This window comes from Dromiciops gliroides, chromosome 1, assembly GCF_019393635.1.
Source record: "Dromiciops gliroides isolate mDroGli1 chromosome 1, mDroGli1.pri, whole genome shotgun sequence".
NCBI lineage: Eukaryota > Metazoa > Chordata > Mammalia > Microbiotheria > Microbiotheriidae > Dromiciops > Dromiciops gliroides.
In genome coordinates, this window is record NC_057861.1 from 15,250,443 (window position 1) to 15,265,622 (window position 15,180).

Below are 15,180 nucleotides of genomic sequence, written 5' to 3' on the forward strand. Positions count from 1 at the left end.
CTCCTATAATCCAAATTAAGTTGGCAGCAGAGGGATTTCATCTCCACTTGACTAGAGAGATTAAGTGATTCCCAATCATCCCACTTTGACTCATTTCAGACCTGTACTTGTTATGAAACTGGGCTTCCCAGCTATACTGACTCTAAAAGGATGAATTTCATAAGGATAGATATAAATTCATATGTTTAGAATTTTTAAAAAACCTCATTCCAGAATTATAAGGTGTGGGTGGTGTGGCTAGACAGTTGTTTTATTGAAAAAGATCTGGCAATCTTAGTGTCCCACATACTCAAAGTCCCTTGTGTGATATGGCAGCCCAAAGCACTAATGAAATTTTGGCCTGCATTAAGAGAAGCATCATGCCCAGGCCTACATACTTCCTACACATGCAACCCTAGGCAAGTCACATAAACTTTGCCTGCTTCAGCTTCCTCAAGTATAAAATGGGGATGATAATCACACATACCTTACAGGGCTGTTGCAAGGATCAAATGAGCTCATACTATAAGATCAATGCTAGTAGGTGCTAAATAAATGCTTGTTCACTTCTCCCTGTCCCCTGGGACAGTGATAATACCATCATGCTCTATACTCTGAGCAAACTGTACCTGGACTACCATGTTCTTTTTTTTTATCACGAGTCTTTTTTTTTTTGAGGCAATTGGGGTTAAGTGACTTGCCCAGGGTCACACAGCCAGTAAATGTCAAGTGTCTGAGGCCAGATTTGAACTCAGGTCCTTTTGAATCCAGGGCTGGTGCTCTATCCACTGTGCCACCTAGCTGCCCCCCTGGACTACCATGTTCTGATGCCACATTTTAGGAAGGATACTGGTAAGCTGTAGAGCATTGAAAGGAGAACAATCAGAATGATGAGGGGACTGGGTATCATGTCCTTGGACGATCATTGAAAGGAAATGGGAATAGTTAAACAGGAAAAGATGTGGAGGCCATGACCATTGTCTCCAAATATCTGGAATCACATGAGCTAGCACATGTGAAGTGCTATATAAATGCTAAATAATGTTATGAGGGACAATTCAATTCAATCAAGAAGCATTTATTAGGCACTTAATATGCGCCAGAGACTCTGCTAGAACCTTGGGGTTGCAAGCACAGCACCATGGAAACCTCTAGAATCTAAATCTATAGAGCTGGAAGTTAGCTACAAGTTACAAAGTGGCAAATATTGCCTTGATTGCCTAATAAGGAGAGTTGGCCTAAGGAGACTAGGCTGCCTTCAGAGGCAATGGGCTGCCCCTCCTCTCCAGAGTTTTAGCATACAGGCTGAAGGACTGCTTGTTGAGGCAAGACAGTGACAGTGTGGATTCTTGCTCAGGCACCGGTTGGACTCAGTGGCCTCTGAGGCGGTCCTGACATTCTGCTCAGACCCCATAAATGGGCCAGAGGGAAGCGAGACCCTCCCTTCCAAGGCTTTGGTACAGAAGGCCCTACACCATCACAGTGCCCAGACTCTGACTCATACAAGAGCCTCCTGGAAAGCAACCCAGAACAGAGTCTGTCAGGAAGAAGAAAATGGCCAAACAGCATATTGAGTAGCACTAACAGACTGTGCCACAAAACATCAGAGAGCACATCCAGACACATTCGGGGATGGCAATAGGGGGAGGGTCTTCAGTAAGGTTCTCCGACTTGGGCGGCCTTTGGGCTACGTCACAGATGGCAGCTGCCTAACAGAGTCGCTCATTCATTTTCAGGCTAAGCTTTTGATTTTTTGATTTTATTTTTTTGGTGGGGCAATGAGGGTTAAGTGACTTGCCCAGGGTCACACAGCAGGCTGATCTTTTTTTTTTTTTAACTGAGGCAATTGGGGTTAAGTGACTTGCCCAGAGTCACACAGCTAGTAAGTGTTAAGTGTCTGAGGCCAGATTTGAACTCAGGTACTCCTGACTCCAGGGCCGGAGCTCTATCCACTGCGCCACCTAGCTGCCCCCAGGCTGATCTTTTTATATCTCAATGTCAAATATCCTGACCTAGAAAAATGGAAGAATTCAATAGAGTGGAAAATGTTCAGGGCTCAGGGTCAGAAGATCTAGATCCCAGTCCCAGCTCTATCACTTAATGATGGCCTAGGGCACGTCATTCCCTGTGCCTCCATTTCCTCATCTGTAAAAATCAGGATTCATAAGGCAGTATAATGTAATATCTCCCACATCACCTGAGTACAAATCCCATCTGACACTTATTAGCTGCATGACTATGGACAAGTCATTGAGCCTCTCTCAGCTTTAGTTTCATCATCTGTAAAATGGGAAAAACCAGCATCCAGGGGCAGCTAGGTGGTGCAGTGGATAGAGCACCAGCCCTGGAGTCAGGAGTACCTGAGTTCAAATCCAGCCTCAGACACTTAACACTTACTAGTTGTGTGACCCTGGGCAAGTCACTTAACCCCAATTGCCTCACTTAAAAAAAAAAAAGAAAAGAAAAAGCATTAAGGGAAGGGAAGAGAGAATGCTGGACGTGTAGTCAGGAAAATCTGGGTTCAAATCCTACCCCAGATACCTATGAGCCGTGTAACCCTGAGCAAGTCACTTACTGACTTACTGAACCTCTGTGAAACTCAAGTTCCATGTCTGAAAAATGTGATCATCATAGCACCTAACCTCACAAAGTTGTTATGAGATCATTTATGTGAAATGTTTTTGTCAACAGCAAAGTATTCCATCAATATCTGCTATTTTCGGGGCAGCTAGGTGGCGTAGTGGATAAAGCACCAGCCTGGAGTCAGGAGGACCTGAGTTCAAATCCGGCCTCAGACACTTAACACTTACTAGCTGTGTGACCCTGGGCAAATCACTTAACCCCAATTGCCTCACCAAAAAAATTTTTTTTAAATAAAAAAAAATATCTGCTATTTTTATCATCATTGTCATCTATGATAATATTATTATAATTGATCATAATAATCATCTTAGGAGAGGATGGGTATAAAGCACATGCAGACCCAGTTAATATGTTGCTTAGTTTTGCTGAATTGCTTTTCTTTCTTCTTCTTATTCTTTGCTATGGGGGATGGCTCTCAAGGTAGAAGAAGAGTAAATATGGAAATGAGGGTGATGTGAAAACAAGATATCAATACGTTTTAAAATTATTGTGATTAAAGTATTCCCCAGATGCTCTTAGCTCTGCCCCAACAAAGAAAAATTACCCTGCATTTTTTTTAATATTCATGCATATTGTATATGTCATCTTTCCTTAAAGATTGCAAGCTTCTTGAGGGGAGAAACTAAGTCATTTGTCCTCAGGGTATATCACAGGGCCTGGCCCACAGAAACTGTTGAATAAATACTGATTGATTAATACCAAGGACTACTACATAATAAGTCCTTAATAAATGTTGTACCTATCTAATCTTATTAGTGAGGGAGAAGAAGGGAATAAGGATTAATATATGTGCCAAGTGTTTTACAAATATTACCTCATTTGTTCTTCACAACACTGAGAGGTAGGGATTATTGATTATCCTAATTTTACAGATGAGGAAACTGAGGCAAACAGGGGAGGTGACTTGCCCATGGTCATCTAGCTATTCAGCATCAGAGAGTACATTTGAACTCAGCTCTCTGAATCCAAGCCCAGAGCTCTATCCACTCTGCCACCAGCTGTTTCTGGCTTTATCACCAAAGGAGAGAGAAGAAAAGGACCTTTTGTAACACAGGCAGTGACTAAAGCCTCAACATTCTGTCCCCTTCCCTGAGCCCCAATGTTGGACGGAGGCTCTCCTTACCATTAGAGGCAGGGTCTAGGTATCCCTTCTCATTGTGAACAGGGGCGTCTCCTCACTCCTGCTGCAGGTGGGAAAGAGGGAAGGGACCATGCCACATGTCCACTTTATAGCAAATCTGTGGACAAAGAAGAGAAATTCAAAATTATGCACCTTCTTTGCAACCCACAACCAGACAGGCACCCCAACACTTTAGGGCTCCATCTTCATTCACTGCAATCACCAAGTCCAGGATCTCACTTCGGCTTTGGGGCCTCCACAACTGGCCCCCAAGACTTTTTGGCTAAAGAACCCTGGCCTTAGGCTTCCAAAAACCCAACTACATCCCCAGTCCTCACTCTACCATTTACTGGATCTTTGACCTTGGTAACTCGATCCTCTTCTCTAGGCTACTAACTTGGGCAGAAAACGAAAGGAAGATAAGGAATGGCGGGTCAAATCCTCGTCTATAACTACAACAGAATATTATTAGCCTCTGAGAAATGACAGCTACAAAGAGTTCAGAAAATCACAGGGCGGGGGGCGGGGAGTGCAGCCAGGTGGCGTAGTGGATAAAGTACCCACCCTGGATTCAGGAGGACCTGAGTTCAAATCCAGCCTCAGACACTCGACACTTACTAGCTGTCTGACCTTGGGCAAGTCATTTAACCCTCAGTGCCCCATAAGAAAGAAAGAAAGAAAAACAAAAAAGAAAGTCAGAGGAAGACTTCTATGAACTGATACCAGGTGGTATGTCAAACTCAGATAGAAATGGGTCACTAAACGATACATATGGATCCCAGCAGGCACATGTTGACTTAGAAAACCACACAGTAACATTATCTATGTTCTATTATATTTGTATTTATTTTGTTAAATATTTCCTAATGCAGGCGGTATGTTTGACACCTCCAAAGAGTACAGAATGCTGGATCTGGAGTCGGGAAGATTGCTACTTAACCTCTATTTGCCTCAGTTTCCTCTTCTGTAAAATAAAAATATACTAGCACCTGCTTCCCAGGGTGGTTGTGAGGTTCAAATGATATATTTGTAATGGGTTTAAAAGGCAGTATAATGCTAGCTATTATCCTGGGCAAGTCACTGAACTTCCTGGGCCTCGATCTGCTCATATGCAAAATGAAGGGGTCAGACTAGACAGATTCTGAGGTTCCTCCCAGCACTATGACAATCCTACCATCCATTGCTGCTCTAACCCTAGTCCAGAACCACACCTGCTCACACTCAGGTCATTCAGTGGGTCAACAAGCACTTATTAATAGTGAGTTATTAATAATGAGCTTAATGTGTCAGGGACTGAGCTAAGCTTTGGGGACACAAAGAAAAGTGATAACCTGGTGCCTGGCCCAAAGATGCTCCCATTCTCATAAGGCATATGCTTTCTCCTCCGGCTGGTCCACCTCACTTATCACCACAACACTAATCTTCAATGCACCTCAACCCTGCTCAGAAAAAGACATTCATACAGAGCTCATGACTCCCTATTTAGCTTCCGAGTCCCTCTATATTAAGACCATTGGACTGATCTAATTTTATTTTCTACTCTTTGGTTGGGTTTGGGGGGTTCTTTTGTTTGTTTTTGGGGGGGGTTTTGGTGAGGCAATTGGGGTTAAGTGACTTGCCTAGGGTCACATAGCTAGTAAGTGTCAAGTGTCTGAGGCCAGATTTGAACTCAGGTTCTCCTGAATCCAAGGCCGGTGCTCTATCCACTGTGCCACCTAGCTGCCCCTTATTTTCTACTCTTAAGACAGGTATGGGCCTTTTAGTCTTATAAGGGCCTAGTCTACACCCTCATCACTCATGAGAGTGCCTCGCGGCATAAGGGGCAAAGGTACTGTATTTGGAGTTAGTGGTCCTAGGTTCAAATCATATTCTGCCATTTATTATAGGCAGTTAGGTGCGCAGTGTATAGAACACTGAATGTGGCATCAGCAAGACCTGAGTTCAGATCCAGCCTCAAACACTAGCTGTGTGTGTGACCCTGGGCAACTCACTTAACCTATATCTGCCTCAGTTTCCTCATCTGTAAAATGGGAATATCACCATCACCACCCCCCCTGCCTCCCAGGGTTATTGTGAGGATAAAATGAAACAATATTTGTAAAGTGTTCTGCAAAACCTTAAAGGATTATATAAATGCTAACTATTATTTACTAGCTGAGGAACCTTGGGCATAGCACTTAACCTTTTGGGGCCTCTACCTTTGTTCACCTGGAAAATGAGAGGGTTGGATGAGATGACCTCTAAGGGCCTTTTCAGTTCTAAAGCCATGACCTCTCTGGGTTCCTCACCTCCCCTTGCTCTCTCTCCCCTTTCCCATCCAGTCTCCAGACAGCTATCACAGTAATATTCCTAAAACTCCAGCCTGACCATGTCAGCCCCTCCTCAAGAAACTATAGGGGCTCCCAATTGCCTCTGGGAATAACAACACACCCTGCTGTGTCTGGTATTTAAAGACTTCGTGATCTGGCTCCAGCTTTCATCTGCACATTTGTGACACGCTGCCTCCTTCATTAACTCTCCAGGCCAGCCAAACTGACTTGTGTACTGCTCCTCATAAATGACATTCCATGTATCATCTCATCACCATGCTGCCTACACTCAGGCCACCTCATTTCACCTCCATCATCTTACCTCCATCATCATCTCACCTCTTTCAGCTCATCCTCCATCATCATCACACCTCCATCATCTGACCTGCACCATCATCTCACCTCCATCATCATCTTAGCTCTATCAGCTCACCTCCATCATCTTACTTCCATTACAACCTTGGACTCTGCCCCTGAGGCCTCAGCTCTGATAAGCAAGAATGTCAGACCTTTTATTTCCTAGAGCTAGATTTCTATCTCATTTCTAGACCTGCAAAATACTGCACCTTCTCCACTTAGAACAGGGAACTGGAGGCAGCTAGGTGGCGCAGTGGATAAAGCACCAGCCCTGGATTCATAAGTACCTGAGTTCAAATCTGACCTCAGACACTTGACACTAGCTGTGTGACCCTGGGCAAGTCACTTAACCCTCATTGCCCCCCCCAAAAAAAAGAACAGGGAATATCAGAGCTGGGAGGGGCCTTAGAACATAAAATGTCAGATCTAAGAAGGGGCCTTAGAAGTGGTTTGACAGATGGGGAAACTAAGGCCCAGAGTCATGGACAATTTGTCCAAAGTCATAAGCAGAAAAAGCTAGAGGATCACAGCTGGAGCCTGATGCCCAGTTACCAGGGCACAGCCTGGCAGGGCTTAGAATTCTGAAGCCCAGAGATTCCCCGTAAACTACAATGGCCAACGTCCCCTGTGAGCATCCCCAATCATCTCCATTACCTAAAGGAAATACCAATACTCCCCAGAAAAAAGGAAGGGAAAGGAAAATCTTATCTATTCCAAAAGGGAGTCTGGAAGCTCTGCTACTTCATTAATTCGATCGGCTGCTGACCATCGCTCAGAATTAATGACACTGTCTCCCATTCAGCTCGATGAGCCCAGCAGTGACCCAGGCAAACACCATCCAGGACTCCTGTCTACACGGAATTGTTTGCTTTGTAGACACCATCTGTCTGAAGGGCCGGCTGAGCCCCATCCTGTGCCTGTCCCTCCTGGGCCCGGGGCTCATGCCTCTTAGCCAATGACCTAAGTTCCTAAACTCCATCTCCCAAATCAGTAAATCCTTCTGATATGGCCGGCTGGGAGAACAATGTCAGGGCCAGAAGAAGTATGTTTGCAAAAGGCTTTGCTTCCTCTTTCCAAGCTAGCAGGGTCTGGGAGTCAGAATTAACTCTGCTCTCTTGGGATACAAAGAACCCAACCAGTGAATGACCTATGACCCAAACAATGAAAGACTCTCGACCTCTGAGGTGGGGGCAGTAGGAGCACTGCCCCAGGGCGCTGGAACTAAGGGGGCCCAGAAACCCTAGCGTTCCTCGTTCCTCGTATGGAAAGAATCAACCAAGCCTAGCAATTAGTTAGCAAGACCCTGAGTTAAAAGAGGAAACTCAGAAGATGGCAGGATATCAAACTCCTTCTCTCAGGCCCTCTCCCCGCCTCCCTCCACCCCACAGGTGGAGCCACACCCCAGGTGAGCCCCACCCATCCCTGGTGTCCAGGGTGTCTACCCACAGGAACCTAGGCAGTGTCACCAGCCCCTCCTTCCCCCACCTCTCCAATGCCCAATGGGGCATCGTTGTCCTAAGTATACCTGTATCCCAAGTTCTAAAGTTTCTCCCTAATCCCTAACTGAACTTCTTTCTAAAAGTTGTTTTGAGTCCTATCCCAGGTGTCAAAATTATTTGATGGTGTTTATCTTCTGCTTTATAAGTCACAGAATCTGAGGAAAACCTCAGCTCTAGTGCTCAGTACTGAAGGCCTCTCCCAGCTCAGACATTCATTCCCTGCTCTAAGATCCTGCTCAGCTCTAACATTCTATGGCCCAAGGTCCCTCCTAGTGCTGATGTCCGGTGCTCTAAGGTCCTTTCCAGCTTACAAAATCCCCTGGTTCTACAATTCTGAAGGAATAAATGAAAAGAAAGTCTATTTACGTATTCTCCCATATCTACAGTAGGGCATTCGACCAGATCCCGGTAGAGACATCTGGGAATTATCTCCTGATTGAAAAGTTTCAACTTCTACTTTCCCACCCCACTTAAAAACCTGTCTTAAAGGTCCTAAAAAGCACTGGCCTTAGAGCCAGGACGACTTGGATTCAAGTCCTGCTGCTGACACCTCCAGGCTGTGTGACCCTGGGCAAGTCACTTAAACTCTCCACTGGCTCTAGACTCCTTAAACTTTTTCCACTCGTGACCCCTTTTCGCCCAAGAAATTTTTACACGACCCCCTGACAGCATGTGCAAAGCAAAGTGCGCATGTTGTGTGTTCAGAACCAAGGCTGCAGCAACCCCCTAAGTCAGTTCCGCGACCCCAGTTTAAGAAGCTAGGCTCTAGTCAACTCTCTGAGACTCCAGTTGCACAGGAGGTGCTGACCTGCCATGGTAAAGAGAGCGTGTTCCCATGGAAGGTCACTATATCAATGAAACTGCAGGCCCGGGGCCTATCTTTTTTTTTTTTATTTTGTGGGGCAATGGGGGTCAAGTGACTTGCCCAGGGTCACACAGCTAGCAAGTGCCAAGTGTCTGAGGCCGGACCGGAACCCAGGCCCTCCTGACTCCAGGGCCGGAGCTCCACCCACAGCCGCCCCCGGGGCCTATCTTTTTAAAAACACCTCCCTCTCAACCTTCCCACCAACCTGCAGGACACCTCCCTTCTATTACCTTTTGGAGGGGTCGGTGGCCACAGGTTTCTCAAGGAGAATCCCAGGACTAATGGAGAGGCAGGAAGTGCCTCCTAAGAGTATCGGGAGGCAAATGCCTGAAGGCTGAGCCCTTCCAAAGTCCGCCAGGCCCTGGCAAGGGTGAACTGCTTTTTATGATGCTCATATTTAAAAAGAAACAGAATGATTAACCACTAATTACCACATATCTAAAATCTGTAACGAGGAGAAATTGATGGCTGGTGCAAGTGTACTTTGGATAAGGCTCCTTAACAGTATAAAACTGTCCTCTATTTACATGGTTTTCAGTGACATTTACGGAGCCATTTGTTTATTCTGTCTCTGGAATCCAAAGACAAGATGCCCAGAAACCCTCACACTGTCACAGAATCCACCGATCAAATCAACAGTCATTTATTATGTGCTGACAATGGTCCAAGTACAGGAGTGAGGCAAAAAACAGCATTAGAATGGAGTGCTGGAAAGGCCCTGAGAATACCAGGAGTCAGAGTAGGGAGGGCCTTAGAGCAGTGAATGCCAGAGCTGGGAGGGGCCTCAGAACAGGGGATGTCAGGGCTGGGAGGGGCCTCAGAACAGAGGATGTCAGGGCTGGGAGGGGCTTCAGAACAGAATATCAGGGCTATCAGGGCCTTTAGAACAGGGAATGTTTTTTCTCCAAAAAATTTGCAAACTAACAGCAACCATATAGAAGACTACCCTCAACCACTGATATTATGAGAAATACAAATGCAAATTGTTTTGAGGTTTTACTTCGCACCCAGTAAATTGTCCAAGATGATAAGAGCTGGAAATCATCTGTGCTGGAGGAGCTGCGGAAAGACAGGCACACAGGTGGAGCCATGAACTGGTCTAGCTACTCTGGAAAACGATTGGGAATTATGCTAAAAAAGGGGGAGGGATTCAAAAGCCAGTGTGAAGGTCAAAGGCAAAAAGAAGTCCCATATGAACTTAGCTGCTTCTTACAAAGCAAAGAATCAGAAACAAAAGTTGAGACCACTCAATAAGGGAGACATGAATATATTGGGATATCACAGCACTCTAAGACAAGATGAATATCATCAAAATAGCCATGCCAGGCACTGTGCTAGGTGCTCTACGATTATTATCTCACTGGATCCTCAAAACAACCCTGGGAAGTAGGTGTTATTCCTATTTCCATTTTTAAGATGAGGAAACTAAAGCTAACAGTAGTTAAATGACTTGTCCAGAGTTATACAGCTGGTGTCTGAGGCCAGATTTGAACTCAGGTCTTCTTTTCTTTTTTTTTCTTTGCAGGGCAATTGGAGTTAAGTGACTTGCCCAGGGTCACACAGTTAGCAAGTGTCAAGTGTCTGAGGCCGCATTTGAACTCAGGTCCTCCTGAATCCAGGGCTGGTGCTCTATCCACTGCATCGGTAGGCTGCCCCTATCTGAAGAATTCAGAGAAGTATGAGAAGACTTGTATGAACTGTTGTAGAGTTAAATAATCAGGGTCACAAAAACAACACACAATAACTACAATAGAAATGGAAATCACAAAAACCCAAACTGAACTATGATGATCAGAAGCTCTTTTTTTTTTTTTTTAGTGAGGCAATTGGGGTTGAGTGACTTGCCCAAGGTCACACAGCTAGTAAGTGTTAAGTGTCTGAGGCCAGATTTGAACTCAGGTACTTCTGACTCCAGGGCCAGTGCTCTATCCACTGCGCCACCTAACTGCCCCCAGAAGCTCTTTTTAAAAAGTCTTCGTTCCAAGGGATGACTGACTACCAAGGAATATATCTATAAATGAAGGAGACATCCGAACAAAAGATACCAATAAAAACATTTTTAAAAGATAAAAACAGAATGTTCAAGATAGAAGAAATGGTAGAACACAGAATGTCAAAGCAAACTGGCTGAAACCTTAGAGATGATCTTCATTTTTTAGAAAGGGATACTGAGGCAGGAGCCCTGCCAGGGACGCTGACTAGTCCAAGGTCACACAGCACATTATCAGCTCAAGCTCTTCTCACTACCTATCCCATGAGGCTTCTCACAGTATCTGCAAGGCCGGTTCCAAATCTAACCTGATATTCCCATGGACTTGTACTTGGTTTATGGAGAAGGGACATCCCATCTAGACTCCCAAAAAGATGATGGTATCAAACACCCCCCCACGCACCCCCCCCCCCAGACAGCAACTCCTGGGAAGCCTGGACAGTGCTGAAAACCTGACCCCGCCCCCTAAGGCTTAGGGACACACCTCCTGGCTCCTTCTTGAGACACACCCTCAAGATCAGACACCTGAGGCTTCCTGCTTCCCCTCTGACGGAATAACAGGAATATACCAGCCTCCGGCCATCACCAAGAGCCTGGCCCGCTGCAAAACCAAAACAAACCAGCTCCTTGCCCTCCCCCAGTGGGCCAGATTTCACACTCGTAAAAGTCAGAACCAACCTAGGAACAATCGGCCACTTTTACGAACCCTTGTAAATATGTCACTACCTACATCCTTGGGCTCCTATTCTGCCCAATCGCTACAGGAAGCCAAACGCAGCAAAAATAAAAAGCTGGAGTCTCAGCACAGACAGCATATACCCGGGGTGGCCAGGGGCTCTGCCAGGATCTCAGAGAACCTTCATCCCAACCCTATGAGAAAAGTACTACTACCCGTGTTCTCCCCATTTCACAGATGAGCAAAACAGAGGTCAGAGATCTTCCGGTGTCACAAATGGTAAGTGTCAAAGGTAGAATTCAAATCCCAGGTCTCCCCAAACTCAAGTGCAGAACTCTTTCCATGACACCAGAAGAACATTAATTGTCAAAGTAGGAAAGGACTTTAGACATGATCTAGAGTAAAGGTTCTTAACATGGGGGTTCATGAACTTGTTTTTAAAATATTGTGATAATTATATTTTAATATAATTAATTTCCTTTGGAATGCCCCACAGCTAGCATCTTCCCTCTAAAATTATATCCAATTTATCCTCTCCATATCATATATGTGTGTGTATGCATATAAGTATATATATACATACACACACATACACACATAAATGATATAGACAGGGTAAATTAAATGTACTACACATACCATATTTGAATGTTGTTGAGGGCAGCTAGGTGGCACAATGGATAAAGCACCAACCCTGAAGTCAGGAGGACCTGAGGTCAAATCCAGCCTCAGACACTTGACACTAGCTATGTGACCCTGGGCAAGTCACTTAACCTTCATTGCCCTGCAAAGAAGAAGAAGGAAGAGGAGGAGGAGGAGGAGGAGGAGGAGAAGAAGAAGAAGAAGAAGAAGAAGAAGAAGAAGAAGAAGAAGAAGAAGAAGAAGAAGAAGAAGAAGAAGAAGAAGAAGAAGAAAAGAAGAAGAAGAAATTGAACGTTGTCTTCCCAATTAGAATGTGAATTCATTGTGTGAACAGGGTCTGCTTTTTATCTTTATATCTCCAGTGCTTAGCACAGTGTCTAGAATATAAAAGGAGCTTAATAAATGTCTGTTGACTAATATTTTATTTTATGCTTTTAAAAATATGAAACTGAGAAGGGGTCTGCAGAATTCATCAGACAGTCAAAGGAGTCCCTGACACAAAGTTAGGAAACCTTGACCCAGTCCAATTTCAGAGAAGGAAACTGATAGAGGTTAAATGACTTGTCACACAATAGGTGTCAAAGGCAGGATTCCAATTCAAGTTTTCCTGACTCCAAGTTCTGGATTCTATCTACTATTCCATACTGCCTCGTATTCATTTGATGCCTCTCTTTCCAGCAAGAGTGAAATGTCTTTCACAGGCCTAAAATTAAGAAGACTAAGCGCTCCCCTTGAGCTCAGAATGAGAAAAGCACAAATTATGTTGTAGTTCATCCTTCATTTTCTTTTTTTTCTTTTCTTTTTTTTTTTGGGGGGGGGGTCAGGGCAATGCCGGGTTAAGTGACTTGCCCAGGGTCACACAGCTAGTAAGTGTCAAGTGTCTGAGGGCAGATTTGAACTCAGGTCCTCCTGACTCTGGGGCCAGTGCTCTATCCACTGTGCCACCTAACTGCCCCTCATCCTTCATTTCCAAAGAGGACCAATGATATCACAGATTGATGTCTTGACTTGCACATAAATTGGATTTAAGTGAGACGGAGTGATCAGCCTCACTTTCTCTTCCAGAGTCATCAAAGACCAGTGGCAGCACAAAAGTCAAGACAACTGGTGATAGCCCAGAATGCAGTGGGTGACCTTGGCATCTTCCATGCCTGACCTGTGTCAAAGCGCTCCACACCTCCTGCTTCAGCTGCCTTCATGGCCATTGGAACAAATTGTTCTCATCCGCCCATTCTGCAGGGTAAGTCTTCACATGCTTGGGGCAGACACCCCCCAATTCACTGACAGGCTTGAGCCCTACTGGTTATCCTCTACCTCCTCTACCTGGTTTAGCCCATTTGCTGAGATGATTTTATTTGGGCATAGCTGCTGTGCCTGCTACAACTTCTTGGAGCCACGGGTGAGAGTTGGGCGACAGGTGGACACTAAAGGTGGATAAGCAGCCCTGAAAAGTACTGGTTACCTGTGGGTGAGTCATTCATCTTAAGAATATATTGCAGGGGCAGCTAGGTGGCGCAGTGGATAAAGCACCGGCCCTGGATTCAGGAGGACCTGAGTTCAAATCCAGCCCCAGACACTTGACACTTACTAGCTGTGTGATCCTGGGCAAGTCACTTAACCCCCACCGCCCTGCCAAAAAAAAAAAAAAAGAAGAAGAAGAAGAATATATTGCAACCTTGGGGCAGCTAGGTGGTGCAGTGGATAAAGCACTGGTCCTGGATTCAGGAGGACCTGAGTTCAAATCCGGCCTCAGACCCTTGCTACTTATTAGCTGTGTGACACTGGGCAAGTCACTTAACCCTCACTGCCACACACACAAAAAGAATATATTGCAACCTTATGGTAAATGCCCCTAAGGACTATGCTCTCAAGGACCCTCTTCTGTATTATGGGTCATTGAGCAGTTTAACAGCAGTGCAAGGGTGTGTGATCCAAAGGACACTGATGGCCTGAGAACCAGGAGACCAGGACTACACTGCCAGCTTTGTCACTGACTAGCTTATGCAACTTCAGGCAATCTGGCCTCAGCTGCCTCCCCTGTCAAAAAAAAGAGAGGGCTGGAACTGATCCAGTAATTCTAGAACCATGGCCCAAAGTCACTAAACTGTGCCCACCCTCTGACCCAGGGATGGTACTACTAGGCCTAGCCCCCAAAGAGATGAAAAAGAAGAGAGAAAGAGAAAAATAGAAAGGATCCTTCTGTGAACAAAATCTTTACAGCAGCTCTGTGGTGGCAAAGAATTGGAAGCAGAGGGTGTGCCCAAGATCACGCAGGTAATAAACATCAGAGGTGGAATTTGAACTCGGGGTCTCTGACTTCAGAAATAGCCTCTTTCCCCACCGTGCATGACAAACCCTACTGGAATGTTCAGACCAGAGAGGAGTTCTGGGTCCTAACTAGGAAAGATCTGTAGGACCACAATGGAGGCGTCCATTCTCTTTCAATGAGCTGGGCTGGCCATATGAGAAAACCACCTGGCTTTGTAGGACAATCACTTCAGCGAATTTTTCCTCTCAAGTTCAGAGAGATAGCAGCCCTCTCACCCCTGTGCCCAAAGAGGAAAAGATGCCCTTGAGCTAACACCCAGGAAGGGCATTGACTAGTCTAAAGAGAATGTGTATACTGACATGCCTGTCTATTCATATGTATTCACACACACACACACACACACACACACACACAGAGCCAAGCATTGACTAAGCACCTACTATGTGCCAGACACTGTGCTGAGTGAGGAGAGAGGGGATACCAGAAAAGCCAAAAAACGCCATCCCTGCTCTCAAAGAGCTCACAGTCTAATGGGAGAGACAACATGCAAATAACTCTGCATATACAAGGTGTATCCAATGTAGATGGAAGGTAACATTTGGCCCAGCACGTATTAAGCACCTACTATGTGCCGGAACTCTTCTAGGCCCTGGGGATGCAAACACAGATGGAAGCAGTCCCTGATTTCATGAAGCTTATGTGCTATTGAGAGGAAGTGTGGTGCAATGGATAGAGCCACAGACTTGGAAGCCTGGAAGACCTGAGTTCAAATCCTACCTCTGACAAATGATTTCACTTCTCAGTACCTACCAAACTCTAGGCCAGATTTCC

General features: G+C 45.3%; 1 protein-coding gene across 2 annotated transcripts in view; it reads right to left on the reverse strand.

Moving 5' to 3' along the window:
- Positions 1 to 15,180, reverse strand: part of KIAA1671 (KIAA1671 ortholog) — a 226,733-nt gene that overhangs the window by 154,231 nt on the left and 57,322 nt on the right. For both annotated transcript variants that reach the window (XM_043963839.1, XM_043963757.1), the window contains exon 2: positions 3,746 to 3,860. The gene's annotated coding sequence lies outside the window, so the exon portion shown is untranslated. The remainder of the gene's footprint in view (positions 1 to 3,745; positions 3,861 to 15,180) is intronic.